The sequence below is a fragment of the Daphnia pulex genome, chromosome 3 (genome assembly GCF_021134715.1).
Source record: "Daphnia pulex isolate KAP4 chromosome 3, ASM2113471v1".
NCBI lineage: Eukaryota > Metazoa > Arthropoda > Branchiopoda > Diplostraca > Daphniidae > Daphnia > Daphnia pulex.
The window spans coordinates 2318274-2346063 of record NC_060019.1 but is presented as its reverse complement, the minus strand read 5'-3'; the positions used below and the strand labels follow the sequence as shown (position 1 = coordinate 2346063).

Here is a 27790-nt window from a genome sequence, read left to right as displayed (position 1 = left end):
CCGATTGGTGGCGGTCAAATGCCAATTTCTCCAACTGTTGACGCTGATACATTCCCCGAGTTAGCCCAGAGGCCAACGACGTCGACTGTTGTCGTTCTTGATGGAGCTCCAGAGGATCCGATTTCGAAACCCGATGGAGCTGAATCTTCTTCTGACACCGATGCTGCAATATCAACAGAATATCGTCACCTGACAAACTTCAAATAATACTCAATTTCTTTTTACATCATAAACTTGATATTATATGTTTGCAAGAAGTAGTATTTCACTCTAGCACCGTATTTACTAAACATTACCAGATACACACAAATCTTGGTCCTAGACAACATGGGACAGCCATCCTAGTACGACACGGGCTGAGCGCCAAAAACATTTTGTTTGAACCGGAGGGGAGGCTGATAGCCATGGAAGTAAAGGGTCTTGCTTTCGTGTGTATTTACGCCCCATCTGGTGACCAAAATAAAAGTTATAGAGATTCTTTCCTAGGGCAAACTATTCCGGCTTATGTTGCCCAGTATAAGGCACCAGCAATTATATTGGGAGATTTTAATGCCGTTGACGAGATCGATGACCGTAAAAGTAGCAAGACAACACCACCTAAAATTAGACTAGCATTACTAGAACCCCTCCGAGATTTAGTAAAAGCCCTTTCATTAACAGATGTCTGGAGAGAAATTCGGAAAAATGAACCTTGTTGGACGTACAATTGTGCGGCTAGCCAGGCTAGATTGGACCGAATTTATTGCCACCATCACGTAAAATTTTCTGATATCCATTTGCACGACTTTCCACTCGGGGATCACAGACCAATCGTAGGGTATATAAATAGCACCACCCCTCCTAGTGTAGTGAGGAACAAGTCAAGGAATTTATGGAAACTTAACTCATCAATTCTTGAGGAAGAAGAATATATAAACTTAGTGCATGTCTTTATTGAAGAAATGTCTCAACACCCATCCCGTATTGAAAACGTAGATCATTGGTGGGAGATTATTTTCAAACCTAGCCTCAGGCGATTATCAATGAACTATTGTAAAAAGAGAATCTGTGATCAGAGAGTCAAAAGGAAATTTCTCCAACATCAACTAAAAGAAACCGTGAACAATGTAAATTTCAATCATGCGCGTTACATGGAGTTGAAACGTGAGTTTCTAGCCTGGGAGCGAGAAGCATTGAGGGGATTTGCAATACGTTCACGCGTTCAAAGTATAGCCGAAGAAGAGCCATCTACCTTTCATATGAACAAGTCAACGAGCAATTTCCAGAAGTCTCTGATCACTCAGCTCAAAACTAATGATAACTGTAAAATTACCCAACCTGAGCAGATTAATCAAGAAATAATTGAACACTTTAGTAGAATTTTTCAGAACCAGCCCTCCCCCAATACCCAATTAGCTGGAAAATTTCTAGAAGGGATTAGAGGTGCACTTACCCGTACAAAACCCACTAAAAACAATTTGGGTGTATCAGTGGTAGCTCAGTCGTTAAACGCTCAAGCGTTGAATCGAGGAGTACTAGGTTCGATCCCGGAGAGTGACAACTTTCTTATAGATCCGTTCACAGTAGATGAAATTAACAACGCCCCTAAGGCAACTAAAAAGAACAAGGCCCCGGGTACAGATGGCATTCCTTTTGAGTTTTATATAAAATTTTGGGATGTTATTGGTGTTCATTTTCTGGAAATGATGAATTGCGTCCTCGACAAAAGAAAACTCCAGCCGTCGCAGGGAAGGGCAGCTATAAGATTAGTCCCAAAAATCCCATCACCGAGTAAAATCACTGATTACCGACCAATCTCTTTGTTAAATACCGATTATAAGTTAATCGCGTCAGTATTGGCTTTTCGCCTGAGAAAATCTCTTCAAAACTCTCTAGACTCACATCAAAAAGGTGGTGTACCCGGCCGCTATATCTTTGACAGCTTGTGTTTAATCCGAGATGTCATTGATAATACAGGTCGTAAATCAAAAGAGGTATCTTCTCTCAAACCGGCCGCCATTATCGCGTACGATTTAGAGAAAGCATATGACCTTGTCAATCGAGACGTTCTGTGGGAAGTAATGACAGCCATGGGCTATCCCCCCCTCTTTGTTGATTGGTTGAAAACGCTGTACAGTATAACTGAACTATGCCCATTGAACGGTAATGACATAGTCGGTACTGTGGACAATGCACAATCCGTGCGACAGGGGTGCCCTCTGTCAGTCCATCTGTTTGCCCTCTATATTGAACCGCTTTTAGTTTGCTTGTCTAGGGGTATTGACGGAATTGAACACTACGGAAAACGCATCAAAGTTCGTGCATATGTAGATGATCTAGTAGTTTTTGTCTCATCAATGAAAGATGTACGTCGTGCATGCGTGATTATTCTAGAATTTTGTGCCTGGACAAATGCACGTATTAACTAGGGGAAGACAAAATTGCTTGGTCTAGGCACTTGGACCTTAAATCAATGTCCACAGGCCGTAGTAGCGCAGACGGTAGCGGCGTCGGCTGGGATTCCTGAGGTTAGGAGTTCGATCCCACGTAGAAGCAATTTCAATCAAACTCATCCTAAACGTACTTGGCCACATGATTGGATAACTCAAGTAGACAATTTGAAAATACTTGGAATTACTTTTTCTTCTGAAATAAAAACAACAGTAAGAGACAATTGGCAAAGACAGTTCAACATCATACAAAATATTCTTATCACAAACACACACCGTCATTTCACTTTTTATGGTCGCGTCCTATTCATCAAACAACATGTCTTATCACAACTTGTTCATATAGCTCATGTACTCCCTTGCAACAAAACCCAAGCCCTTCTCTTCCAACAAAAATGCAACAAATTTCTTTGGGCACAACGAAGAGAGCACCCACCCCTAAATGTTTTGATCCGCCCCCGACTCCAAGGTGGACTTGGAGTCACCTTACTTTTTCAATTCTTCCAATCCCTTTTCACCCGTCAAATCTTTAAATCTTTAATCCATCCCGAGGCTATTGAGAGAGCTGCAGCCGTTTATTGGTTGGGTCCACACCTCAAGAATCTCCTTCAACAAATCACCCAGCCCAGATTTAATGCAACCCATTCATCACATCCATACTTCACCACCGCACTTTCAACCATCACCGATCTACTTAAAGCTGGCATCTTCACATCGTCAACCGTATCCAATCACCGCGCCACCTACAATCACCTGATCGCTAACCTTGGGCAACCAGGGAGAACCGAAGTTGCGAAACCAGACCTCGACTGGGCTTCCATCTGGCGTTGGGTGGCCAAAATGAAAGGAAGAAACGCTGAACTTATCTGGGATTTCAACCATAATCAGCTCCCTACCAAAATGCGCCTCACAAGCCTCAGACTTTCTAGAAATGACCAATGTCCTCTATGCAATGGCGGCCAAGAAACTGATGACCATCTTATGTTACTCTGTTCCGAGAAAGTCCACATCAGTTTATGGCTTCGAATTCAACTAACGAAACTTGGATGTCAAAAACCACTCAAATCAACAATAAATGGAGACATTGGAAATGGCCCCAATAAAGAGAAAATACTGGCACTCATACAATCCTACATCATCACCGTCTGGACCGCCCGCAGCAAAAACCTCACCCCAGCCATCAATGAAATACAGTCTCTCTGGTCAAGCCTCCTTCATTCAAAAAATTCTCCCCAGATGTCACCTTCCAATCCATAAATATTCCCTCTCAAAATTCTCAACAGATTTCTTCTTATCTTTATACAACATTGTTCTCTCATTACAGTTATTTCTTGGATCCCCCCCCCCAGATGTCGTATTGTTAAATTCCACATTTTGTTTTACTAAAATCATTTGTCCTCTTTCATTTCCGTCTCGAAATGTTTTCTTTTTCTCTTTGTAATGCTTCTCCTTGGCCACAGCAAGTCACTTATGTCACAAATCTCGTAAATGCCCCAAGTATCTGTAAAGAAATTTAAATTTTAATTGTGACAATAAATCGTTTAAATAAAAAAAAAAAAAACCGGAAGGCTGGTGGTTCGATCCCACCCAGGGGCGCATGGTGAATGACTACTGTTGTTTTAATTCAATTTCTTCGCCTCATGACTCCTTTAACCAACTAAAGCGTCCAATGAAGAGCGCACACTCGCGATATGGCTTCTTTAACTGATGACTGTTAAATCTACTGAACATTTGCAGCGTAGGGTGCACGCACATGATGTTCTTCCACTGTTCGGAGCTACTGTTCCAGGTTCAGGTGTAATCTATATAGATTCCCCTCCGGTGTTTATGGAATTCTTCCCCATCCAGAGCAAGTCATTTCTCATTTCCCTAAAACAACAGTCATTGACGTTTGGCTACAGAAGAAGTCTCTTCGGGGTTATAGCACCTTTTTCAACAACCACAGTCATCATTGATTTCCCGCTTTCTGTTGACTTCCTCCGGATACAGCATTGCGAATATCTTCACATTGTCATAATGTAGATTTCATTTTCACAAGAAACATGAATGCTTGGCTTTTTCAAAAAAACAAAATGTGCTTTTTTGATAGTCTTTCTAAAAATACATTGTCCTGTTCCCAGGATCGAACTGAGGACCTTCAGCGTGTTAGGCCGACGTGCTAACCACTACACTATGGAAACTACAATTCCGCTATAGAATTATTCTGGAATGATTACAAAATTCTAACGATCGTCTCCCAACTTCTAACCTTCATCTGCATTTATTTGCAAATATATGACGCCCAACGGGGGGCTCGAACCCCCGACCCTGAGATTAAGAGTCTCATGCTCTACCGACTGAGCTAGCCAGGCTTACTATTGCGCTCTATTCCAATGTAATGAACCAAGTCTTATTGACGACATTTTTTCCTTTCCAGGAACCGTGAGATAACTTTTACTATGATTGGTTGGTTGTCTGTGTGTAGTTTCCAGATGTCTACTTGTTCTAGTCTAGTTGTCATCAAGATAAGATACATTACAAGTTATTAATTCCATTTCATTTCCTTTTCTCCTACGATTATTTTTTCCTAACGTTATACTGATGCTTCCACTCAGGATCGAACTGAGGACCTTCAGCGTGTGAAGCCGACGTGATAACCTCTACACTATGGAAGCCCCACAATGTTTCTGCAACATTTTATTAGTGTTGGCCACACTAAAAAAAGGTAATGTTTGGTTTGCCTGTTGATCTTGACGAGTGTGTCGTTAATCAACCAGCATGCCTCTGTGGCGCAATTGGCTAGCGCGTTCTTCTGTTAACCGGAAGGCTGGTGGTTCGATCCCACCCAGGGGCGCATGGTGAATGACTACTGTTGTTTTAATTCAATTTCTTCGCCTCATGACTCCTTTAACCAACTAAAGCGTCCAATGAAGAGCGCACACTCGCGATATGGCTTCTTTAACTGATGACTGTTAAATCTACTGAACATTTGCAGCGTAGGGTGCACGCACATGATGTTCTTCCACTGTTTGGAGCTACTGTTCCAGGTTCAGGTGTAATCTATATAGATTCCCCTCCGGTGTTTATGGAATTCTTCCCCATCCAGAGCAAGTCATTTCTCATTTCCCTAAAACCACAGTCATTGACGTTTGGCTACAGAAGAAGTCTCTTCGGGGTTATAGCACCTTTTTCAACAACCACAGTCATCATTGATTTCCCGCTTTCTGTTGACTTCCTCCGGATACAGCATTGCGAATATCTTCACATTGTCATAATGTAGATTTCATTTTCACAAGAAACATGAATGCTTGGCTTTTTCAAAAAACCAAAATGTGCTTTTTTGATAGTCTTTCTAAAAATACATTGGCCTGTTTCCACCCAGGATCGAACCGAGGACCTTCAGCGTGTTAGGCCGACGTGCTAACCACTACACTATGGAAACTACAATTCCGCTATAGAATTATTCTGGAATGATTACAAAATTCTAACGATCGTCTCCCAACTTCTAACTTTCATCTGCATTTATTTGCAAATATATGACGCCCAACGGGGGGCTCGAACCCCCGACCCTGAGATTAAGAGTCTCATGCTCTACCGACTGAGCTAGCCAGGCTTACTATTGCGCTCTATTCCAATGTAATGAACCAAGTCTTATTGACGACATTTTTTCCTTTCCAGGAACCGTGAGATAACTTTTACTATGATTGGTTGGTTGTCTGTGTGTAGTTTCCAGATGTCTACTTGTTCTAGTCTAGTTGTCATCAAGATAAGATACATTACAAGTTATTAATTCCATTTCATTTCCTTTTCTCCTACGATTATTTTTTCCTAACGTTATACTGATGCTTCCACTCAGGATCGAACTGAGGACCTTCAGCGTGTGAAGCCGACGTGATAACCTCTACACTATGGAAGCCCCACAATGTTTCTGCAACATTTTATTAGCGTTGGCCACACTAAAAAAAGGTAATGTTTGGTTTGCCTGTTGATCTTGACGAGTGTGTCGTTAATCAACCAGCATGCCTCTGTGGCGCAATTGGCTAGCGCGTTCGGCTGTGACTAGACGTGTCTAACTGAGCTCCCAAGTGTTACATCTTGCTGTGAGTCAAAAAATTATTTGTTCTTTTTTTTGTTTCTCTTTTGTTGTATTGTTGCATGTGTGTCCTGTTTCCCTTGTTGTTTGTTGAGCGCCATTTTGGTTTTTTTCCCTCTTTTTGCATTTTTCTCCCCGTCCTTTTGCCCCTATTTTGGGTAAAATGGGATCGGAATCCCCAGACGTCTGGCCACGTACTGCCGAAATCTCTTTTGGTAATACTGAAGTGACCAGGCATGAGTTCTACGAATGTTTTGAGCACGATAGTAATGAATCTGATAGCATCTTTGATGCAGTTTCTCGCCTACCAGGACGAGCTATTTGCGTTTTCCGAATTGGGTTCAAGACCGTCAATGACCATATTGAATTTTTGAATAAATTTAGTGCTAAAGAATCAGTAGTCATTAGTGGCAAGGAGGTCAAAATTAGAGTGAGAGATAGGTCAGTTAACCTTGTACGCGTTAGAATTCAACATTTCAAATTCGATGATGACCTAAGCCTGCTAAACAAGAGATTGCGTGAGTATGGAGTGATTTCTCGGATTTTTTGGGACACGTATCAGGATAGATCGCTCCCAAGGTGGAACGGGATAAAGACTGGAATTGTCAACGTGGATATGGAAATCCACAAGAGCATTCCGTCTTATATCACCTTTGGAAGCTACAAGGAACCAATAATGGTGTCTTATGCAGGGCAAATGCACACATGCCGCATGTGTGATTCTCCCACCCATGCCGCATGTGTGATTCTCCCACCCATGTCTTAGCTAATTGCCCCAAGCAACCCCGTAGTTTAACCAACCCCAGCACCATTTCAAAAGGCCCCATTGGAACACGTAGCTATAGTAGTGTATTACTAACAAATCGTGGCCCAGTTAGGACAACTGTTAGGAAGCCCCAGGAGACAGGCCCGATTTGTGGCGGTCAAATGCCAATTTCTCCAACTGTTGACGCTGATACATTCCCCGAGTTAGCCCAGAGGCCAACGACGTCGACTGTTGTCGTTCTTGATCGAGCTCCAGAGGATCCGATTTCGAAACCCGATGGAGCTGAATCTTCTTCTGACACCGATGCTGACGCTGAAGACACCAACTGTGTAGGTTCGTCTGTTGTGTCCAAATTGGTCAAAAAAAAGAAAATGAAACAGACGAGGGAATTCCGTGACCAACAAAAACAATCAAAAAAGAGGAGTCGTACTGCCTCTTCCTCTGGCTCGGGCGAGGTAGCTGAGGAAATTGAATCTGGTGTAGCTCAGTTGGTTGAACTCGGGTCTCCGACTCGAGAGGTTCCAGTTTCGATACCGGGTGTGGACATTAATTCTTTTCCCGCCCTCTCTGGGGGGAACGATGTTCCACCCGCTCCAATCTCACCTGGAGTACCATCTATTCCATCCACGATAGATCAGATGGATAACGAGGTGGTTGAAGAGATGGATGCAACCGAGGTGGTTTCGATTTCAAATCTTGATGAAGACATTTCTTTTTCTGGTGGGAGTATTCAGCCAGGACAACGCCAACTTGATAGCCAGGAGGCTAGTCATGTGAGTGAGACTCAGGAGTCCTTGGGCGTCCCCCTCGGCACTCCATCAACCCCCATAGAAGATAAAACTCTCAAAGCAATGGAGGCCGTTAGAAGGAAAAAAGCCCACGATAACAAAACCCAACCCTCTAAACCCAAATTTAAATATTAATCATGACTAACATCGCGACATATAATATCAACAGAATATCGTCACCTGACAAACTTCAAATAATACTCAATTTCTTTTTACATCATAAACTTGATATTATATGTTTGCAAGAAGTAGTATTTCACTCTAGCACCGTATTTACTAAACATTACCAGATACACACAAATCTCGGTCCTAGACAACATGGGACAGCCATCCTAGTACGACACGGGCTGAGCGCCAAAAATATTTTGTTTGAACCGGAGGGGAGGCTGATAGCCATGGAAGTAAAGGGTCTTGCTTTCGTGTGTATTTACGCCCCATCTGGTGACCAAAATAAAAGTTATAGAGATTCTTTCCTAGGGCAAACTATTCCGGCTTATGTTGCCCAGTATAAGGCACCAGCAATTATAATGGGAGATTTTAATGCCGTTGACGAGATCGATGACCGTAAAAGTAGCAAGACAACACCACCTAAAATTAGACTAGCATTACTAGAACCCCTCCGAGATTTAGTAAAAGCCCTTTCATTAACAGATGTCTGGAGAGAAATTCGGAAAAATGAACCTTGTTGGACGTACAATTGTGCGGCTAGCCAGGCTAGATTGGACCGAATTTATTGCCACCATCACGTAAAATTTTCTGATATCCATTTGCACGACTTTCCACTCGGGGATCACAGACCAATCGTAGGGTATATAAATAGCACCACCCCTCCTAGTGTAGTGAGGAACAAGTCAAGGAATTTATGGAAACTTAACTCATCAATTCTTGAGGAAGAAGAATATATAAACTTAGTGCATGTCTTTATTGAAGAAATGTCTCAACACCCATCCCGTATTGAAAACGTAGATCATTGGTGGGAGATTATTTTCAAACCTAGCCTCAGGCGATTATCAATGAACTATTGTAAAAAGAGAATCTGTGATCAGAGAGTCAAAAGGAAATTTCTCCAACATCAACTAAAAGAAACCGTGAACAATGTAAATTTCAATCATGCGCGTTACATGGAGTTGAAACGTGAGTTTCTAGCCTGGGAGCGAGAAGCATTGAGGGGATTTGCAATACGTTCACGCGTTCAAAGTATAGCCGAAGAAGAGCCATCTACCTTTCATATGAACAAGTCAACGAGCAATTTCCAGAAGTCTCTGATCACTCAGCTCAAAACTAATGATAACTGTAAAATTACCCAACCTGAGCAGATTAATCAAGAAATAATTGAACACTTTAGTAGAATTTTTCAGAACCAGCCCTCCCCCAATACCCAATTAGCTGGAAAATTTCTAGAAGGGATTAGAGGTGCACTTACCCGTACAAAACCCACTAAAAACAATTTGGGTGTATCAGTGGTAGCTCAGTCGTTAAACGCTCAAGCGTTGAATCGAGGAGTACTAGGTTCGATCCCGGAGAGTGACAACTTTCTTATAGATCCGTTCACAGTAGATGAAATTAACAACGCCCCTAAGGCAACTAAAAAGAACAAGGCCCCGGGTACAGATGGCATTCCTTTTGAGTTTTATATAAAATTTTGGGATGTTATTGGTGTTCATTTTCTGGAAATGATGAATTGCGTCCTCGACAAAAGAAAACTCCAGCCGTCGCAGGGAAGGGCAGCTATAAGATTAGTCCCAAAAATCCCATCACCGAGTAAAATCACTGATTACCGACCAATCTCTTTGTTAAATACCGATTATAAGTTAATCGCGTCAGTATTGGCTTTTCGCCTGAGAAAATCTCTTCAAAACTCTCTAGACTCACATCAAAAAGGTGGTGTACCCGGCCGCTATATCTTTGACAGCTTGTGTTTAATCCGAGATGTCATTGATAATACAGGTCGTAAATCAAAAGAGGTATCTTCTCTCAAACCGGCCGCCATTATCGCGTACGATTTAGAGAAAGCATATGACCTTGTCAATCGAGACGTTCTGTGGGAAGTAATGACAGCCATGGGCTATCCCCCCCTCTTTGTTGATTGGTTGAAAACGCTGTACAGTATAACTGAACTATGCCCATTGAACGGTAATGACATAGTCGGTACTGTGGACAATGCACAATCCGTGCGACAGGGGTGCCCTCTGTCAGTCCATCTGTTTGCCCTCTATATTGAACCGCTTTTAGTTTGCTTGTCTAGGGGTATTGACGGAATTGAACACTACGGAAAACGCATCAAAGTTCGTGCATATGTAGATGATCTAGTAGTTTTTGTCTCATCAATGAAAGATGTACGTCGTGCATGCGTGATTATTCTAGAATTTTGTGCCTGGACAAATGCACGTATTAACTAGGGGAAGACAAAATTGCTTGGTCTAGGCACTTGGACCTTAAATCAATGTCCACAGGCCGTAGTAGCGCAGACGGTAGCGGCGTCGGCTGGGATTCCTGAGGTTAGGAGTTCGATCCCACGTAGAAGCAATTTCAATCAAACTCATCCTAAACGTACTTGGCCACATGATTGGATAACTCAAGTAGACAATTTGAAAATACTTGGAATTACTTTTTCTTCTGAAATAAAAACAACAGTAAGAGACAATTGGCAAAGACAGTTCAACATCATACAAAATATTCTTATCACAAACACACACCGTCATTTCACTTTTTATGGTCGCGTCCTATTCATCAAACAACATGTCTTATCACAACTTGTTCATATAGCTCATGTACTCCCTTGCAACAAAACCCAAGCCCTTCTCTTCCAACAAAAATGCAACAAATTTCTTTGGGCACAACGAAGAGAGCACCCACCCCTAAATGTTTTGATCCGCCCCCGACTCCAAGGTGGACTTGGAGTCACCTTACTTTTTCAATTCTTCCAATCCCTTTTCACCCGTCAAATCTTTAAATCTTTAATCCATCCCGAGGCTATTGAGAGAGCTGCAGCCGTTTATTGGTTGGGTCCACACCTCAAGAATCTCCTTCAACAAATCATCCAGCCCAGATTTAATGCAACCCATTCATCACATCCATACTTCACCACCGCACTTTCAACCATCACCGATCTACTTAAAGCTGGCATCTTCACATCGTCAACCGTATCCAATCACCGCGCCACCTACAATCACCTGATCGCTAACCTTGGGCAACCAGGGAGAACCGAAGTTGCGAAACCAGACCTCGACTGGGCTTCCATCTGGCGTTGGGTGGCCAAAATGAAAGGAAGAAACGCTGAACTTATCTGGGATTTCAACCATAATCAGCTCCCTACCAAAATGCGCCTCACAAGTCTCAGACTTTCTAGAAATGACCAATGTCCTCTATGCAATGGCGGCCAAGAAACTGATGACCATCTTATGTTACTCTGTTCCGAGAAAGTCCACATCAGTTTATGGCTTCGAATTCAACTAACGAAACTTGGATGTCAAAAACCACTCAAATCAACAATAAATGGAGACATTGGAAATGGCCCCAATAAAGAGAAAATACTGGCACTCATACAATCCTACATCATCACCGTCTGGACCGCCCGCAGCCAAAACCTCACCCCAGCCATCAATGAAATACAGTCTCTCTGGTCAAGCCTCCTTCATTCAAAAAATTCTCCCCAGATGTCACCTTCCAATCCATAAATATTCCCTCTCAAAATTCTCAACAGATTTCTTCTTATCTTTATACAACATTGTTCTCTCATTACAGTTATTTCTTGGATCCCCCCCCCCAGATGTCGTATTGTTAAATTCCACATTTTGTTTTACTAAAATCATTTGTCCTCTTTCATTTCCGTCTCGAAATGTTTTCTTTTTCTCTTTGTAATGCTTCTCCTTGGCCACAGCAAGTCACTTATGTCACAAATCTCGTAAATGCCCCAAGTATCTGTAAAGAAATTTTAATTTTAATTGTGACAATAAATCGTTTAAATAAAAAAAAAAAAACCGGAAGGCTGGTGGTTCGATCCCACCCAGGGGCGCATGGTGAATGACTACTGTTGTTTTAATTCAATTTCTTCGCCTCATGACTCCTTTAACCAACTAAAGCGTCCAATGAAGAGCGCACACTCGCGATATGGCTTCTTTAACTGATGACTGTTAAATCTACTGAACATTTGCAGCGTAGGGTGCACGCACATGATGTTCTTCCACTGTTCGGAGCTACTGTTCCAGGTTCTGGTGTAATCTATATAGATTCCCCTCCGGTGTTTATGGAATTCTTCCCCATCCAGAGCAAGTCATTTCTCATTTCCCTAAAACAACAGTCATTGACGTTTGGCTACAGAAGAAGTCTCTTCGGGGTTATAGCACCTTTTTCAACAACCACAGTCATCATTGATTTCCCGCTTTCTGTTGACTTCCTCCGGATACAGCATTGCGAATATCTTCACATTGTCATAATGTAGATTTCATTTTCACAAGAAACATGAATGCTTGGCTTTTTCAAAAAACCAAAATGTGCTTTTTTGATAGTCTTTCTAAAAATACATTGTCCTGTTTCCACCCAGGATCGAACTGAGGACCTTCAGCGTGTTAGGCCGACGTGATAACCACTACACTATGGAAACTACAATCCGCTATAGAATTATTCTGGAACGATAACAAAATTCTAACGATCGTCTCCCAACTTCTAACTTTCATCTGCATTTATTTGCAAATATATGACATGACGCCCAACGGGGGGCTCGAACCCCCGACCCTGAGATTAAGAGTCTCATGCTCTACCGACTGAGCTAGCCAGGCTTACTATTGCGCTCTATTCCAATGTAATAAACCAAGTCTTATTTACGACATTTTTTCCTTTCCAGGAACCGTGAGATAACTTTTACTATGATTGGTTGGTTGTCTGTGTGTAGTTTCCAGATGTCTACTTGTTCTAGTCTAGTTGTCATCAAGATAAGATACATTACAAGTTATTAATTCCATTTCATTTCCTTTTCTCCTACGATTATTTTTTCCTAACGTTATACTGATGCTTCCACTCAGGATCGAACTGAGGACCTTCAGCGTGTGAAGCCGACGTGATAACCTCTACACTATGGAAGCCCCACAATGTTTCTGCAACATTTTATTAGCGTTGGCCACACTAAAAAAAGGTAATGTTTGGTTTGCCTGTTGATCTTGACGAGTGTGTCGTTAATCAACCAGCATGCCTCTGTGGCGCAATTGGCTAGCGCGTTCGGCTGTTAACTGTGGAGTCACCTTACTTTTTCAATTCTTCCAATCCCTTTTCACCCGTCAAATCTTTAAATCTTTAATCCATCCCGAGGCTATTGAGAGAGCTGCAGCCGTTTATTGGTTGGGTCCACACCTCAAGAATCTCCTTCAACAAATCACCCAGCCCAGATTTAATGCAACCCATTCATCACATCCATACTTCACCACCGCACTTTCAACCATCACCGATCTACTTAAAGCTGGCATCTTCACATCGTCAACCGTATCCAATCACCGCGCCACCTACAATCACCTGATCGCTAACCTTGGGCAACCAGGGAGAACCGAAGTTGCGAAACCAGACCTCGACTGGGCTTCCATCTGGCGTTGGGTGGCCAAAATGAAAGGAAGAAACGCTGAACTGGTCTGGGATTTCAACCATAATCAGCTCCCTACCAAAATGCGCCTCACAAGCCTCAGACTTTCTAGAAATGACCAATGTCCTCTATGCAATGGCGACCAAGAAACTGACGACCATCTTATGTTACTCTGTTCTGAGAAAGTCCACATCAGTTTATGGCTTCGAATTCAACTAACGAAACTTGGATGTCAAAAACCACTCAAATCAACAATAAATGGAGACATTGGAAATGGCCCCAATAAAGAGAAAATACTGGCCCTCATCCAATCCTACATCATCACCGTCTGGACCGCCCGCAGCCAAAACCTCACCCCAGCCATCAATGAAATACAGTCTCTCTGGTCAAGCCTCCTTCATTCAAAAAATTCTCCCCAGATGTCACCTTCTAATCCATAAATATTCCCTCTCAAAATTCTCAACAGATTTCTTCTTACCTTTATACAACATTGTTCTCTCATTACAACTATTATTTCTTGGATCCCCCCCCCAGATGTCGTATTGTTAAATTCCACATTTTTTACTAAAATCATTTGTCCTCTTTCATTTCCGTCTCGAAATGTTTTCTTTTTCTGTTTGTAATGTTTCTCCTTGGCCACAGCAAGTCACTTATGTCACAAATCTCGTAAATGCCCCAAGTATCTGTAAAGAAATTTTAATTTTAATTGTGACAATAAATCGTTTAAATATAAAAAAAAAAAAAAACCGGAAGGCTGGTGATTCGATCCCACCCAGGGGCGCATGGTGAATGACTACTGTTGTTTTAATTCAATTTCTTCGCCTCATGACTCCTTTAACCAACTAAAGCGTCCAATGTAGAGCGCACACTCGCGATATGGCTTCTTTAACTGATGACTGTTAAATCTACTGAACATTTGCAGCGTAGGGTGCACGCACATGATGTTCTTCCACTGTTCGGAGCTACTGTTCCAGGTTCAGGTGTAATCTATATAGATTCCCCTCCGGTGTTTATGGAATTCTTCCCCATCCAGAGCAAGTCATTTCTCATTTCCCTAAAACAACAGTCATTGACGTTTGGCTACAGAAGAAGTCTCTTCGGGGTTATAGCACCTTTTTCAACAACCACAGTCATCATTGATTTCCCGCTTTCTGTTGACTTCCTCCGGATACAGCATTGCGAATATCTTCACATTGTCATAATGTAGATTTCATTTTCACAAGAAACATGAATGCTTGGCTTTTTCAAAAAACCAAAATGTGCTTTTTTGATAGTCTTTCTAAAAATACATTGTCCTGTTTCCACCCAGGATCGAACTGAGGACCTTCAGCGTGTTAGGCCGACGTGATAACCACTACACTATGGAAACTACAATCCGCTATAGAATTATTCTGGAATGATTACAAAATTCTAACGATCGTCTCCCAGCTTCTAACTTTCATCTGCATTTATTTGCAAATATATGACGCCCAACGGGGGGCTCGAACCCCCGACCCTGAGATTAAGAGTCTCATGCTCTACCGACTGAGCTAGCCAGGCTTACTTTTGCGCTCTATTCCAATGTAATGAACCAAGTCTTATTGACGACATTTTTTCCTTTCCAGGAACCGTGAGATAACTTTTACTATGATTGGTTGGTTGTCAGTGTGTAGTTTCCAGATGTCTACTTGTTCTAGTCTAGTTGTCATCAAGATAAGATACATTACAAGTTATTAATTCCATTTCATTTCCTTTTCTCCTACGATTATTTTTTCCTAACGTTATACTGATGCTTCCCCTCAGGATCGAACTGAGGACCTTCAGCGTGTGAAGCCGACGTGATAACCTCTACACTATGGAAGCCCCACAATGATTCTGCAACATTTTATTAGCGTTGGCCACACTAAAAAAAGGTAATGTTTGGTTTGCCTGTTGATCTTGACGAGTGTGTCGTTAATCAACCAGCATGCCTCTGTGGCGCAATTGGCTAGCGCGTTCGGCTGTTAACCGGAAGGCTGGTGGTTCGATCCCACCCAGGGGCGCATGGTGAATGACTACTGTTGTTTTAATTCAATTTCTTCGCCTCATGACTCCTTTAACCAACTAAAGCGTCCAATGAAGAGCGCACACTCGCGATATGGCTTCTTTAACTGATGACTGTTAAATCTACTTAACATTTGCAGCGTAGGGTGCACGCACATGATGTTCTTCCACTGTTTGGAGCTACTGTTCCAGGTTCAGGTGTAATCTATATAGATTCCCCTCCGGTGTTTATGGAATTCTTCCCCATCCAGAGCAAGTCATTTCTCATTTCCCTAAAACCACAGTCATTGACGTTTGGCTACAGAAGAAGTCTCTTCGGGGTTATAGCACCTTTTTCAACAACCACAGTCATCATTGATTTCCCGCTTTCTGTTGACTTCCTCCGGATACAGCATTGCGAATATCTTCACATTGTCATAATGTAGATTTCATTTTCACAAGAAACATGAATGCTTGGCTTTTTCAAAAAACCAAAATGTGCTTTTTTGATAGTCTTTCTAAAAATACATTGGCCTGTTTCCACCCAGGATCGAACCGAGGACCTTCAGCGTGTTAGGCCGACGTGATAACCACTACACTATGGAAACTACAATTCCGCTATAGAATTATTCTGGAATGATTACAAAATTCTAGCGATCGTCTCCCAACTTCTAACTTTCATCTGCATTTATTTGCAAATATAAGACGCCCAACGGGGGGCTCGAACCCCCGACCCTGAGATTAAGAGTCTCATGCTCTACCGACTGAGCTAGCCAGGCTTACTATTGCGCTCTATTCCAATGTAATAAACCAAGTCTTATTGACGACATTTTTTCCTTTCCAGGAACCGTGAGATAACTTTTACTATGATTGGTTGGTTGTCTGTGTGTAGTTTCCAGATGTCTACTTGTTCTAGTCTAGTTGTCATCAAGATAAGATACATTACAAGTTATTAATTCCATTTCATTTCCTTTTCTCCTACGATTATTTTTTCCTAACGTTATACTGATGCTTCCACTCAGGATCGAACTGAGGACCTTCAGCGTGTGAAGCCGACGTGATAACCTCTACACTATGGAAGCCCCACAATGTTTCTGCAACATTTTATTAGCGTTGGCCACACTAAAAAAAGGTAATGTTTGGTTTGCCTGTTGATCTTGACGAGTGTGTCGTTAATCAACCAGCATGCCTCTGTGGCGCAATTGGCTAGCGCGTTCGGCTGTTAACTGAAAGGCTGGTGGTTCGATCCCACCCAGGGGCGCATGGTGAATGACTACTGTTGTTTTAATTCAATTTCTTCGCCTCATGACTCCTTTAACCAACTAAAGCGTCCAATGAAGAGCGCACACTCGCGATATGGCTTCTTTAACTGATGACTGTTAAATCTACTGAACATTTGCAGCGTAGGGTGCACGCACATGATGTTCTTCCACTGTTCGGAGCTACTGTTCCAGGTTCAGGTGCAATCTATATAGATTCCCCTCCGGTGTTTATGGAATTCTTCCCCATCCAGAGCAAGTCATTTCTCATTTCCCTAAAACAACAGTCATTGACGTTTGGCTACAGAAGAAGTCTCTTCGGGGTTATAGCACCTTTTTCAACAACCACAGTCATCATTGATTTCCCGCTTTCTGTTGACTTCCTCCGGATACAGCATTGCGAATATCTTCACATTGTCATAATGTAGATTTCATTTTCACAAGAAACATGAATGCTTGGCTTTTTCAAAAAACCAAAATGTGCTTTTTTGATAGTCTTTCTAAAAATACATTGTCCTGTTTCCACCCAGGATCGAACTGAGGACCTTCAGCGTGTTAGGCCGACGTGATAACCACTACACTATGGAAACTACAATCCGCTATAGAATTATTCTGGAATGATTACAAAATTCTAACGATCGTCTCCCAGCTTCTAACTTTCATCTGCATTTATTTGCAAATATATGACGCCCAACGGGGGGCTCGAACCCCCGACCCTGAGATTAAGAGTCTCATGCTCTACCGACTGAGCTAGCCAGGCTTACTATTACGCTCTATTCCAATGTAATGAACCAAGTCTTATTGACGACATTTTTTCCTTTCCAGGAACCGTGAGATAACTTTTACTATGATTGGTTGGTTGTCAGTGTGTAGTTTCCAGATGTCTACTTGTTCTAGTCTAGTTGTCATCAAGATAAGATACATTACAAGTTATTAATTCCATTTCATTTCCTTTTCTCCTACGATTATTTTTTCCTAACGTTATACTGATGCTTCCCCTCAGGATCGAACTGAGGACCTTCAGCGTGTGAAGCCGACGTGATAACCTCTACACTATGGAAGCCCCACAATGTTTCTGCAACATTTTATTAGCGTTGGCCACACTAAAAAAAGGTAATGTTTGGTTTGCCTGTTGATCTTGACGAGTGTGTCGTTAATCAACCAGCATGCCTCTGTGGCGCAATTGGCTAGCGCGTTCGGCTGTTAACCGGAAGGCTGGTGGTTCGATCCCACCCAGGGGCGCATGGTGAATGACTACTGTTGTTTTAATTCAATTTCTTCGCCTCATGACTCCTTTAACCAACTAAAGCGTCCAATGAAGAGCGCACACTCGCGATATGGCTTCTTTAACTGATGACTGTTAAATCTACTTAACATTTGCAGCGTAGGGTGCACGCACATGATGTTCTTCCACTGTTTGGAGCTACTGTTCCAGGTTCAGGTGTAATCTATATAGATTCCCCTCCGGTGTTTATGGAATTCTTCCCCATCCAGAGCAAGTCATTTCTCATTTCCCTAAAACCACAGTCATTGACGTTTGGCTACAGAAGAAGTCTCTTCGGGGTTATAGCACCTTTTTCAACAACCACAGTCATCATTGATTTCCCGCTTTCTGTTGACTTCCTCCGGATACAGCATTGCGAATATCTTCACATTGTCATAATGTAGATTTCATTTTCACAAGAAACATGAATGCTTGGCTTTTTCAAAAAACCAAAATGTGCTTTTTTGATAGTCTTTCTAAAAATACATTGTCCTGTTTCCACCCAGGATCGAACTGAGGACCTTCAGCGTGTTAGGCCGACGTGATAACCACTACACTATGGAAACTACAATCCGCTATAGAATTATTCTGGAATGATTACAAAATTCTAACGATCGTCTCCCAGCTTCTAACTTTCATCTGCATTTATTTGCAAATATATGACGCCCAACGGGGGGCTCGAACCCCCGACCCTGAGATTAAAGGTCTCATGCTCTACCGACTGAGCTAGCCAGGCTTACTATTGCGCTCTATTCCAATGTAATAAACCAAGTCTTATTGACGACATTTTTTCCTTTCCAGGAACCGTGAGATAACTTTTACTATGATTGGTTGGTTGTCTGTGTGTAGTTTCCAGATGTCTACTTGTTCTAGTCTAGTTGTCATCAAGATAAGATACATTACAAGTTATTAATTCCATTTCATTTCCTTTTCTCCTACGATTATTTTTTCCTAACGTTATACTGATGCTTCCACTCAGGATCGAACTGAGGACCTTCAGCGTGTGAAGCCGACGTGATAACCTCTACACTATGGAAGCCCCACAATGTTTCTGCAACATTTTATTAGCGTTGGCCACACTAAAAAAAGGTAATGTTTGGTTTGCCTGTTGATCTTGACGAGTGTGTCGTTAATCAACCAGCATGCCTCTGTGGCGCAATTGGCTAGCGCGTTCGGCTTTGACTAGACGTGTCTAACTGATCTCCCAAGTGTGACATCTTGCTGTGAGTCAAAAAACTATTTGTTCTTTTTTTTGTTCTCTTTATTGTATTGTTGCTTGTCTTTCGTGTTTCTCTTGTTGTTTGCTAAGCGCCATTTTGCTTTTTGTTCCATTTTTTTTGTATTGTTTCTTTTTCCGTCTCCTTGCCCCTTTATTGTGGGTAAAATGGGAACGGAATCCCCAGACGTCTGGCCACGTACTGCCGAAATCTCTTTTGGTAATACTGAAGTGACCAGGCATGAATTCTACGAATGTTTCGAGCAGGGTAGTAACGAATCTGATTGCATCTTTGATGCAGTTTGTCGCCTACCAGGACGAGCTTTTTGTGTTTTCCGAATTGGGTTCAAGACCGTCAAAGACCACATTGAATTCTTGGATAAATTTAGTGCTAAAGAGTCTGTTGTTATTAGTGGCAAGGAGGTCCGAATAAGAGTTAGAGATAGGTCAGTTAACCTTGTACGCGTTAGAATCCAACATTTCAAATTCGATGATGACCTTAGCCTGCTCAACAAGAGATTGCGTGAGTATGGAGTGATTTCTCGGATTTTTTGGGACACGTATCAGGATAGATCGCTCCCAAGGTGGAACGGGATAAAGACTGGAGTTGTCAATGTGGATATGGAAATCCACAAGAGCATCCCGTCTTATATCACCTTTGGAAGCTACAAGGAACCAATAATGGTGTCTTATGCAGGGCAAATGCAGACATGCCGCATGTGTGATTCTCCCACCCATGTTTTAGCTAATTGCCCCAAGCAACCCCGTAGTTTAACCACTCCCAGCACCATTTCAAAAGGCCCCATTGGAACACGTAGCTATAGTAGTGTACTAACAAATCGTGGGCCAGTTAGGACAACTGCTAGGAAGCCCCAGGAGAGAGACCCGATTGGTGGCGGGAAAATGCCAATTGCTCCAACTGTTGACGCTGATTCATTCCCTGAGTTAGCCCAGAGGCCAACGACGTCGACTGTTGTCGTTCTTGATGGAGCTCCAGAAGATCCAATTTCGAGACCCGATGGAACTGAATCTTCTTCTGACACCGATTCTGACGCTGAAGACACTAACTGTGTAGGTTCGTCTGTTGCGTCCAAATCGGTTAAGAAAAAGAAAATTAAACATACGAGAGAATTCCGTGACCAACAAAAACAATCAAAAAAGAGGAGTCGTACTGCCTCTTTCTCTGGTTCGGGCGAGGTAGCTGAAGAAATTGCATCTGGTGTAGCTCAGTTGGTTGAACTCGGGTCTCCGACTCGGTGTGGATATTAATTCTTTTCCCGCCCTTTCGGGGGGGAACGATGTTCCACCCGCTCCAATCTCACCTGGAGTACCATCTATTCCATCCACGATAGATCAGATGGATATCGAGGTGTTTGAAGAGATGGATGCAACCGAGGTGGTTTCGATTTCAAATCCTGATGAAGACATTTCTTTTTCTGGTGGGAGTATTCAGCCAGGACAACGCCCACTTGATAGCCAGGAGGCTAGTCATGTGAGTGAGACTCAGGAGTCCTTGGGCGTCCCCCTCGGCACTCCATCAACCCCCATAGAAGATAAAACTCTCAAAGCAATGGAGGCCGTTAGAAGGAAAAAAGCCCACGATAACAAAACCCAACCCTCTAAACCCAAATTTAAATATTAATCATGACTAACATCGCGACATATAATATCAACAGAATATCGTCACCTGACAAACTTCAAATAATACTCAATTTCTTTTTACATCATAAACTTGATATTATATGTTTGCAAGAAGTAGTATTTCACTCTAGCACCGTATTTACTAAACATTACCAGATGCACACAAATCTCGGTCCTAGACAACATGGGACAGCCATCCTAGTACGACACGGGCTGAGCGCCAAAAACATTTTGTTTGAACCGGAGGGGAGGCTGATAGCCATGGAAGTAAAGGGTCTTGCTTTCGTGTGTATTTACGCCCCATCTGGTGACCAAAATAAAAGTTATAGAGATTCTTTCCTAGGGCAAACTATTCCGGCTTATGTTGCCCAGTATAAGGCACCAGCAATTATAATGGGAGATTTTAATGCCGTTGACGAGATCGATGACCGTAAAAGTAGCAAGACAACACCACCTAAAATTAGACTAGCATTACTAGAACCCCTCCGAGATTTAGTAAAAGCCCTTTCATTAACAGATGTCTGGAGAGAAATTCGGAAAAATGAACCTTGTTGGACGTACAATTGTGCGGCTAGCCAGGCTAGATTAGACCGAATTTATTGCCACCATCACGTAAAATTTTCTGATATCCATTTGCACGACTTACCACTCGGGGATCACAGACTAATCGTAGGGTATATAAACAGCACCAACCCTCCTAGTGTAGTGAGAAACAAGTCAAGGAATTTATGGAAACTTAACTCATCAATTCTTGAGGAAGAAGAATATATAAACTTGGTGCATGTCTTCATTGAAGAAATGTTCCAACACCCATCCCGTATGGAAAACGTAGACCATTGGTGGGAGATTATTTTCAAACCTAGCCTTAGGCGATTATCAATTAACTATTGTAAAAAGAGAATCTGTGATCAGAGAGTCAAAAGGAAATTTCTCCAACATCAACTAAAAGAAACCGTGAACAATGTAAATTTCAATCATGCGCTTTACATGGAGTTGAAACGTGAGTTTCTAGCCTGGGAGCGAGAAGCATTGAGGGGATTTGCTATACGTTCACGCGTTCAAAGTATAGCCGAAGAAGAGCCATCTACCTTTCATATGAACAAGTCAACGAGCAATTTCCAGAAGTCTCTGATCACTCAGCTCAAAACTAATGATAACTGTAAAATTACCCAACCTGAGCAGATTAATCAAGAAATAATTGAACACTTTAGTAGAATTTTTCAGAACCAGCCCTCCCCCAATACCCAATTAGCTGGAAAATTTCTAGAAGGGATTAGAGGTGCACTTACCCGTACAAAACCCACTAAAAACGATTCGGGTGTATCAGTGGTAGCTCAGTCGTTAAACGCTCAAGCGTTGAATCGAGGAGTACTAGGTTCGATCCCGGAGAGTGGCAACTTTCTTGTAGATCCGTTCACAGTAGATGAAATTAACATCGCCCTTAAGGCAACTAAAAAGAACAAGGCCCCGGGTACAGATGGCATTCCTTTTGAGTTTTATATAAAATTTTGGGATGTTATTGGTGTTCATTTTCTGGAAATGATGAATTGCGTCCTCGAAAAAAGAAAACTCCAGCCGTCGCAGGGAAGGGCAGCTATAAGATTAGTCCCAAAAATCCCATCACCGAGTAAAATCACCGATTACCGACCAATCTCTTTGTTAAATACCGATTATAAGTTAATCGCGTCAGTATTGGCTTTTCGTCTGAAAAAATCTCTTCAAAACTCTCTAGACTCACATCAAAAAGGTGGTGTACCCGGCCGCTATATCTTTGACAGCTTGTGTTTAATCCGAGATGTCATTGATAATACAGGTCGTAAATCAAAAGAGGTATCTTCTCTCAAACCGGCCGCCATTATCGCGTATGATTTAGAGAAAGCATATGACCTTGTCAATCGAGACGTTCTGTGGGAAGTAATGACAGCCATGGGCTATCCCCCCCTCTTTGTTGATTGGTTGAAAACGCTGTACAGTATAACTGAACTATGCCCATTGAACGGTAATGACATAGTCGGTACTGTGGACAATGCACAATCCGTGCGACAGGGGTGCCCCTGTCAGTCCATCTGTTTGCCCTCTATATTGAACCGCTTTTAGTTTGCTTGTCTAGGGGTATTGACGGAATTGAACACTACGGAAAACGCATCAAAGTTCGTGCATATGTAGATGATCTAGTAGTTTTTGTCTCATCAATGAAAGATGTACGTCGTGCATCCGAGATTATTCTAGAATTTTGTGCCTGGACAAATGCACGTATTAACAAGGGGAAGACAAAATTACTTGGTCTAGGCACTTGGACCTTAAATCAATGTCCACAGGCCGTAGTAGCGCAGACGGTAGTAGCGTCGGCTGGGATTCCTGAGATTAGGAGTTCGATCCCACGTAGAAGCAATTTCAATCAAACTCATCCTAAACGTACTTGGCCACATGATTGGATAACTCAAGTAGACAACTTGAAAATTCTTGGTATTACTTTTTCTTCTGAAATAAAAACAACAGTAAGAGACAATTGGCAAAGACAGTTCAACATCATACAAAATATTCTTATCACAAACACACACCGTCATTTCACTTTTATGGTCGCGTCCTATTCATCAAACAACATGTCTTATCACAACTTGTTCATATAGCTCATGTACTCCCTTGCAACAAAACCCAAGCCCTTCTCCTCCAACAAAAATGCAACAAATTTCTTTGGGCACAACGAAGAGAGCACCCACCCCTAAATGTTTTGATCCGCCCCCGACTCCAAGGTGGACTTGGAGTCACCTTACTTTTTCAATTCTTCCAATCCCTTTTCACCCGTCAAATCTTTAAATCTTTAATCCATCCCGAGGCTATTGAGAGAGCTGCAGCCGTTTATTGGTTGGGTCCACACCTCAAGAATCTCCTTCAACAAATCATCCAGCCCAGATTTAATGCAACCCATTCATCACATCCATATTTCACCACCGCACTTTCAACCATCACCGCTCTACTTAAAGCTGGCATCTTCACATCGTCAACCGTATCCAATCACCGCGCCACCTACAATCACCTGATCGCTAACCTTGGGCAACCAGGGAGAACCGAAGTTGCGAAACCAGACTTCGACTGGGCTTCCATCTGGCGTTGGGTGGCCAAAATGAAAGGAAGAAACGCTGAACTGGTCTGGGATTTCAACCATAATCAGCTCCCTACCAAAATGCGCCTCACAAGCCTCAGACTTTCTAGAAATGACCAATGTCCTCTATGCAATAGCGGCCAAGAAACTGACGACCATCTTATGTTACTATGTTCTGAGAAAGTCCACATCAGTTTATGGCTTCGAATTCAACTAACGAAACTTGGATGTCAAAAACCACTCAAATCAACAATAAATGGAGACATTGGAAATGGCCCCAATAAAGAGAAAATACTGGCACTCATCCAATCCTACATCATCACCGTCTGGACCACCCGCAGCCAAAACCTCACCCCAGCCATCAATGAAATACAGTCTCTCTGGTCAAGCCTCCTTCATTCAAAAAATTCTCCCCAGATGTCACCTTCTAATCCATAAATATTCCCTCTCAAAATTCTCAACAGATTTCTTCTTATCTTTATACAACATTGTTCTCTCATTACAGTTAATATTTCTTGGATCCCCCCCAGATGTCGTATTGTTAAATTTCACATTTTTCACCAAAATCATTTGTCCTCTTTCATTTCCGTCTCGAAATGTTTCTTTTTCTTTGTAATGTTTCTCCTTGGCCACAGCAAGTCACTTATGTCACAAATCACTTAAATGCCCCAAGTATCTGTAATGCAATTTAAATTTTAATTGTGACAATAAATCGTTTAAATATAAAAAAAAAACCGGAAGGCTGGTGGTTCGATCCCACCCAGGGGCGCATGGTGAATGACTACTGTTGTTTTAATTCAATTTCTTCGCCTCATGACTCCTTTAACCAACTAAAGCGTCCAATGAAGAGCGCACACTCGCGATATGGCTTCTTTAACTGATGACTGTTAAATCTACTGAACATTTGCAGCGTAGGGTGCACGCACATGATGTTCTTCCACTGTTCGGAGCTACTGTTCCAGGTTCAGGTGTAATCTATATAGATTCCCCTCCGGTGTTTATGGAATTCTTCCCCATCCAGAGCAAGTCATTTCTCATTTCCCTAAAACAACAGTCATTGACGTTTGGCTACAGAAGAAGTCTCTTCGGGGTTATAGCACCTTTTTCAACAACCACAGTCATCATTGATTTCCCGCTTTCTGTTGACTTCCTCCGGATACAGCATTGCGAATATCTTCACATTGTCATAATGTAGATTTCATTTTCACAAGAAACATGAATGCTTGGCTTTTTCAAAAAACCAAAATGTGCTTTTTTGATAGTCGTTCTAAAAATACATTGTCCTGTTTCCACCCAGGATCGAACTGAGGACCTTCAGCGTGTTAGGCCGACGTGATAACCACTACACTATGGAAACTACAATCCGCTATAGAATTATTCTGGAATGATTACAAAATTCTAACGATCGTCTCCCAACTTCTAACTTTCATCTGCATTTATTTGCAAATATATGACATGACGCCCAACGGGGGGCTCGAACCCCCGACCCTGAGATTAAGAGTCTCATGCTCTACCGACTGAGCTAGCCAGGCTTACTATTGCGCTCTATTCCAATGTAATGAACCAAGTCTTATTGACGACATTTTTTCCTTTCCAGGAACCGTGAGATAACTTTTACTATGATTGGTTGGTTGTCTGTGTGAGTTTCCAGATGTCTACTTGTTCTAGTCTAGTTGTCATCAAGATAAGATACATTACAAGTTATTAATTCCATTTCATTTCCTTTTCTCCTACGATTATTTTTTCCTAACGTTATACTGATGCTTCCACTCAGGATCGAACTGAGGACCTTCAGCGTGTGAAGCCGACGTGATAACCTCTACACTATGGAAGCCCCACAATGTTTCTGCAACATTTTATTAGCGTTGGCCACACTAAAAAAAGGTAATGTTTGGTTTGCCTGTTGATCTTGACGAGTGTGTCGTTATTCAACCAGCATGCCTCTGTGGCGCAATTGGCTAGCGCGTTCGGCTGTGACTAGACGTGTATAACTGAGCTCCCAAGTGTGACATCTTGCTGTGAGTCAAAAAACTATTTGTTCTTTTTTTTGTTTCTCTTCTGTTGTATTGTTGCTTGTGTGTCCTGTTTCCCTTGTTGTTTGTTGAGCGCCATTTTGGTTTTGTTCCCTCTTTTTGCATTTTTCTCCCCGTCCTTTTGCCCCTGTTATTGTGGGTAAAATGGATCGGAATCCCCAGACGTCTGGCCACGTACTGCCGAAATCTCTTTTGGTAATACTGAAGTGACCAGGCATGAGTTCTACGAATGTTTCGAGCACGACAGTAATGAATCTGATAGCATCTTTGATGCAGTTTCTCGCCTACCAGGACGAGCTATTTGCGTTTTCCGAATTGGGTTCAAGACCGTCAATGACCATATTGAATTTTTGAATAAATTTAGTGCTAAAGAATCAGTAGTCATTAGTGGCAAGGAGGTCAAAATTAGAGTGAGAGATAGGTCAGTTAACCTTGTACGCGTTAGAATTCAACATTTCAAATTCGATGATGACCTAAGCCTGCTAAACAAGAGATTGCGTGAGTATGGAGTGATTTCTCGGATTTTTTGGGACACGTATCAGGATAGATCGCTCCCAAGGTGGAACGGGATAAAGACTGGAATTGTCAACGTGGATATGGAAATCCACAAGAGCATTCCGTCTTATATCACCTTTGGAAGCTACAAGGAACCAATAATGGTGTCTTATGCAGGGCAAATGCACACATGCCGCATGTGTGATTCTCCCACCCATGTCTTAGCTAATTGCCCCAAGCAACCCCGTAGTTTAACAAACCCCAGCACCATTTCAAAAGGCCCCATTGGAACACGTAGCTATAGCAGTGTATTACTAACAAATCGTGGCCCAGTTAGGACAACTGTTAGGAAGCCCCAGGAGACAGGCCCGATTGGTGGCGGGCAAATGCCAATTGCTCCAACTGTTGACGCTGATACATTCCCCGAGTTAGCCCAGAGGCCAACGACGTCGACTGTTGTCGTTCTTGATGGAGCTCCAGAGGATCAGATTTCGAAACCCGATGGAACTGAATCTTCTTCTGACACCGATGCTGACGCTGAAGACACCAACTGTGTAGGTTCGTCTGTTGCGTCCAAATTGGTCAAGAAAAAGAAAATGAAACAGACGAGGGAATTCCGTGACCAACAAAAACAATCAAAAAAGAGGAGTCGTACTGCCTCTTCCTCTGGCTCGGGCGAGGTAGCTGAGGAAATTGTATCTGGTGTAGCTCAGTTGGTTGAACTCGGGTCTCCGACTCGAGAGGTTCCAGTTTCGATACCGGGTGCGGACATTAATTCTTTTCCCGCCCTCTCTGGGGGGAACGATGTTCCACCCGCTCCAATCTCACCTGGAGTACCATCTATTCCATCCACGATAGATCAGATGGATAACGAGGTGGTTGAAGAGATGGATGCAACCGAAGTGGTTTCGATTTCAAATCCTGATGAAGACATTTCTTTTTCTGGTGGGAGTATTCAGCCAGGACAACGGCCACTTGATAGCCAGGAGGCTAGTCATGTGAGTGAGACTCAGGAGTCCTTGGGCGTCCCCCTCGGCACTCCATCAACCCCCATAGTAGATAAAACTCTCAAAGCAATGGAGGCCGTTAGAAGGAAAAAAGCCCACGATAACAAAACCCAACCCTCTAAACCCAAATTTAAATATTAATCATGA

The 27790-nt window shown here is 42.4% G+C and overlaps 26 non-coding genes across 26 annotated transcripts; 3 read left to right on the top strand and 23 right to left on the bottom strand.

The window, feature by feature from the left end:
- Positions 1-4707: 4707 nt before the first annotated feature.
- Positions 4708-4780, bottom strand: Trnak-cuu. The gene has a single exon. It is a non-coding gene; the product is annotated as a tRNA-Lys (tRNA).
- Positions 4781-5010: 230 nt separating this feature from the next.
- Positions 5011-5083, bottom strand: Trnav-cac. Its single transcript has one exon. It is a non-coding gene; the product is annotated as a tRNA-Val (tRNA).
- A 694-nt stretch (positions 5084-5777) lies between these two features.
- On the bottom strand, positions 5778-5850 carry Trnav-aac. Its single transcript has one exon. It is a non-coding gene; the product is annotated as a tRNA-Val (tRNA).
- A 98-nt stretch (positions 5851-5948) lies between these two features.
- Trnak-cuu lies at positions 5949-6021 on the bottom strand. Its single transcript has one exon. It is a non-coding gene; the product is annotated as a tRNA-Lys (tRNA).
- Positions 6022-6251: 230 nt separating this feature from the next.
- On the bottom strand, positions 6252-6324 carry Trnav-cac. Its single transcript has one exon. It is a non-coding gene; the product is annotated as a tRNA-Val (tRNA).
- A 6261-nt stretch (positions 6325-12585) lies between these two features.
- Positions 12586-12658, bottom strand: Trnav-aac. The gene has a single exon. It is a non-coding gene; the product is annotated as a tRNA-Val (tRNA).
- Positions 12659-12760: 102 nt separating this feature from the next.
- Trnak-cuu lies at positions 12761-12833 on the bottom strand. The gene has a single exon. It is a non-coding gene; the product is annotated as a tRNA-Lys (tRNA).
- Positions 12834-13063: 230 nt separating this feature from the next.
- Trnav-cac lies at positions 13064-13136 on the bottom strand. The gene has a single exon. It is a non-coding gene; the product is annotated as a tRNA-Val (tRNA).
- Positions 13137-14920: 1784 nt separating this feature from the next.
- Trnav-aac lies at positions 14921-14993 on the bottom strand. The gene has a single exon. It is a non-coding gene; the product is annotated as a tRNA-Val (tRNA).
- Positions 14994-15090: 97 nt separating this feature from the next.
- Positions 15091-15163, bottom strand: Trnak-cuu. Its single transcript has one exon. It is a non-coding gene; the product is annotated as a tRNA-Lys (tRNA).
- Positions 15164-15393: 230 nt separating this feature from the next.
- On the bottom strand, positions 15394-15466 carry Trnav-cac. Its single transcript has one exon. It is a non-coding gene; the product is annotated as a tRNA-Val (tRNA).
- Positions 15467-15571: 105 nt separating this feature from the next.
- On the top strand, positions 15572-15645 carry Trnan-guu. The gene has a single exon. It is a non-coding gene; the product is annotated as a tRNA-Asn (tRNA).
- A 515-nt stretch (positions 15646-16160) lies between these two features.
- Positions 16161-16233, bottom strand: Trnav-aac. Its single transcript has one exon. It is a non-coding gene; the product is annotated as a tRNA-Val (tRNA).
- A 98-nt stretch (positions 16234-16331) lies between these two features.
- Positions 16332-16404, bottom strand: Trnak-cuu. Its single transcript has one exon. It is a non-coding gene; the product is annotated as a tRNA-Lys (tRNA).
- A 230-nt stretch (positions 16405-16634) lies between these two features.
- On the bottom strand, positions 16635-16707 carry Trnav-cac. The gene has a single exon. It is a non-coding gene; the product is annotated as a tRNA-Val (tRNA).
- Positions 16708-16812: 105 nt separating this feature from the next.
- Positions 16813-16886, top strand: Trnan-guu. The gene has a single exon. It is a non-coding gene; the product is annotated as a tRNA-Asn (tRNA).
- Positions 16887-17401: 515 nt separating this feature from the next.
- Trnav-aac lies at positions 17402-17474 on the bottom strand. The gene has a single exon. It is a non-coding gene; the product is annotated as a tRNA-Val (tRNA).
- Positions 17475-17571: 97 nt separating this feature from the next.
- Positions 17572-17644, bottom strand: Trnak-cuu. Its single transcript has one exon. It is a non-coding gene; the product is annotated as a tRNA-Lys (tRNA).
- Positions 17645-17874: 230 nt separating this feature from the next.
- Positions 17875-17947, bottom strand: Trnav-cac. Its single transcript has one exon. It is a non-coding gene; the product is annotated as a tRNA-Val (tRNA).
- Positions 17948-18052: 105 nt separating this feature from the next.
- Trnan-guu lies at positions 18053-18126 on the top strand. Its single transcript has one exon. It is a non-coding gene; the product is annotated as a tRNA-Asn (tRNA).
- A 515-nt stretch (positions 18127-18641) lies between these two features.
- On the bottom strand, positions 18642-18714 carry Trnav-aac. Its single transcript has one exon. It is a non-coding gene; the product is annotated as a tRNA-Val (tRNA).
- A 97-nt stretch (positions 18715-18811) lies between these two features.
- On the bottom strand, positions 18812-18884 carry Trnak-uuu. Its single transcript has one exon. It is a non-coding gene; the product is annotated as a tRNA-Lys (tRNA).
- Positions 18885-19114: 230 nt separating this feature from the next.
- Positions 19115-19187, bottom strand: Trnav-cac. Its single transcript has one exon. It is a non-coding gene; the product is annotated as a tRNA-Val (tRNA).
- A 6205-nt stretch (positions 19188-25392) lies between these two features.
- Positions 25393-25465, bottom strand: Trnav-aac. Its single transcript has one exon. It is a non-coding gene; the product is annotated as a tRNA-Val (tRNA).
- A 102-nt stretch (positions 25466-25567) lies between these two features.
- On the bottom strand, positions 25568-25640 carry Trnak-cuu. Its single transcript has one exon. It is a non-coding gene; the product is annotated as a tRNA-Lys (tRNA).
- A 229-nt stretch (positions 25641-25869) lies between these two features.
- On the bottom strand, positions 25870-25942 carry Trnav-cac. The gene has a single exon. It is a non-coding gene; the product is annotated as a tRNA-Val (tRNA).
- Positions 25943-27790: the final 1848 nt, after the last annotated feature.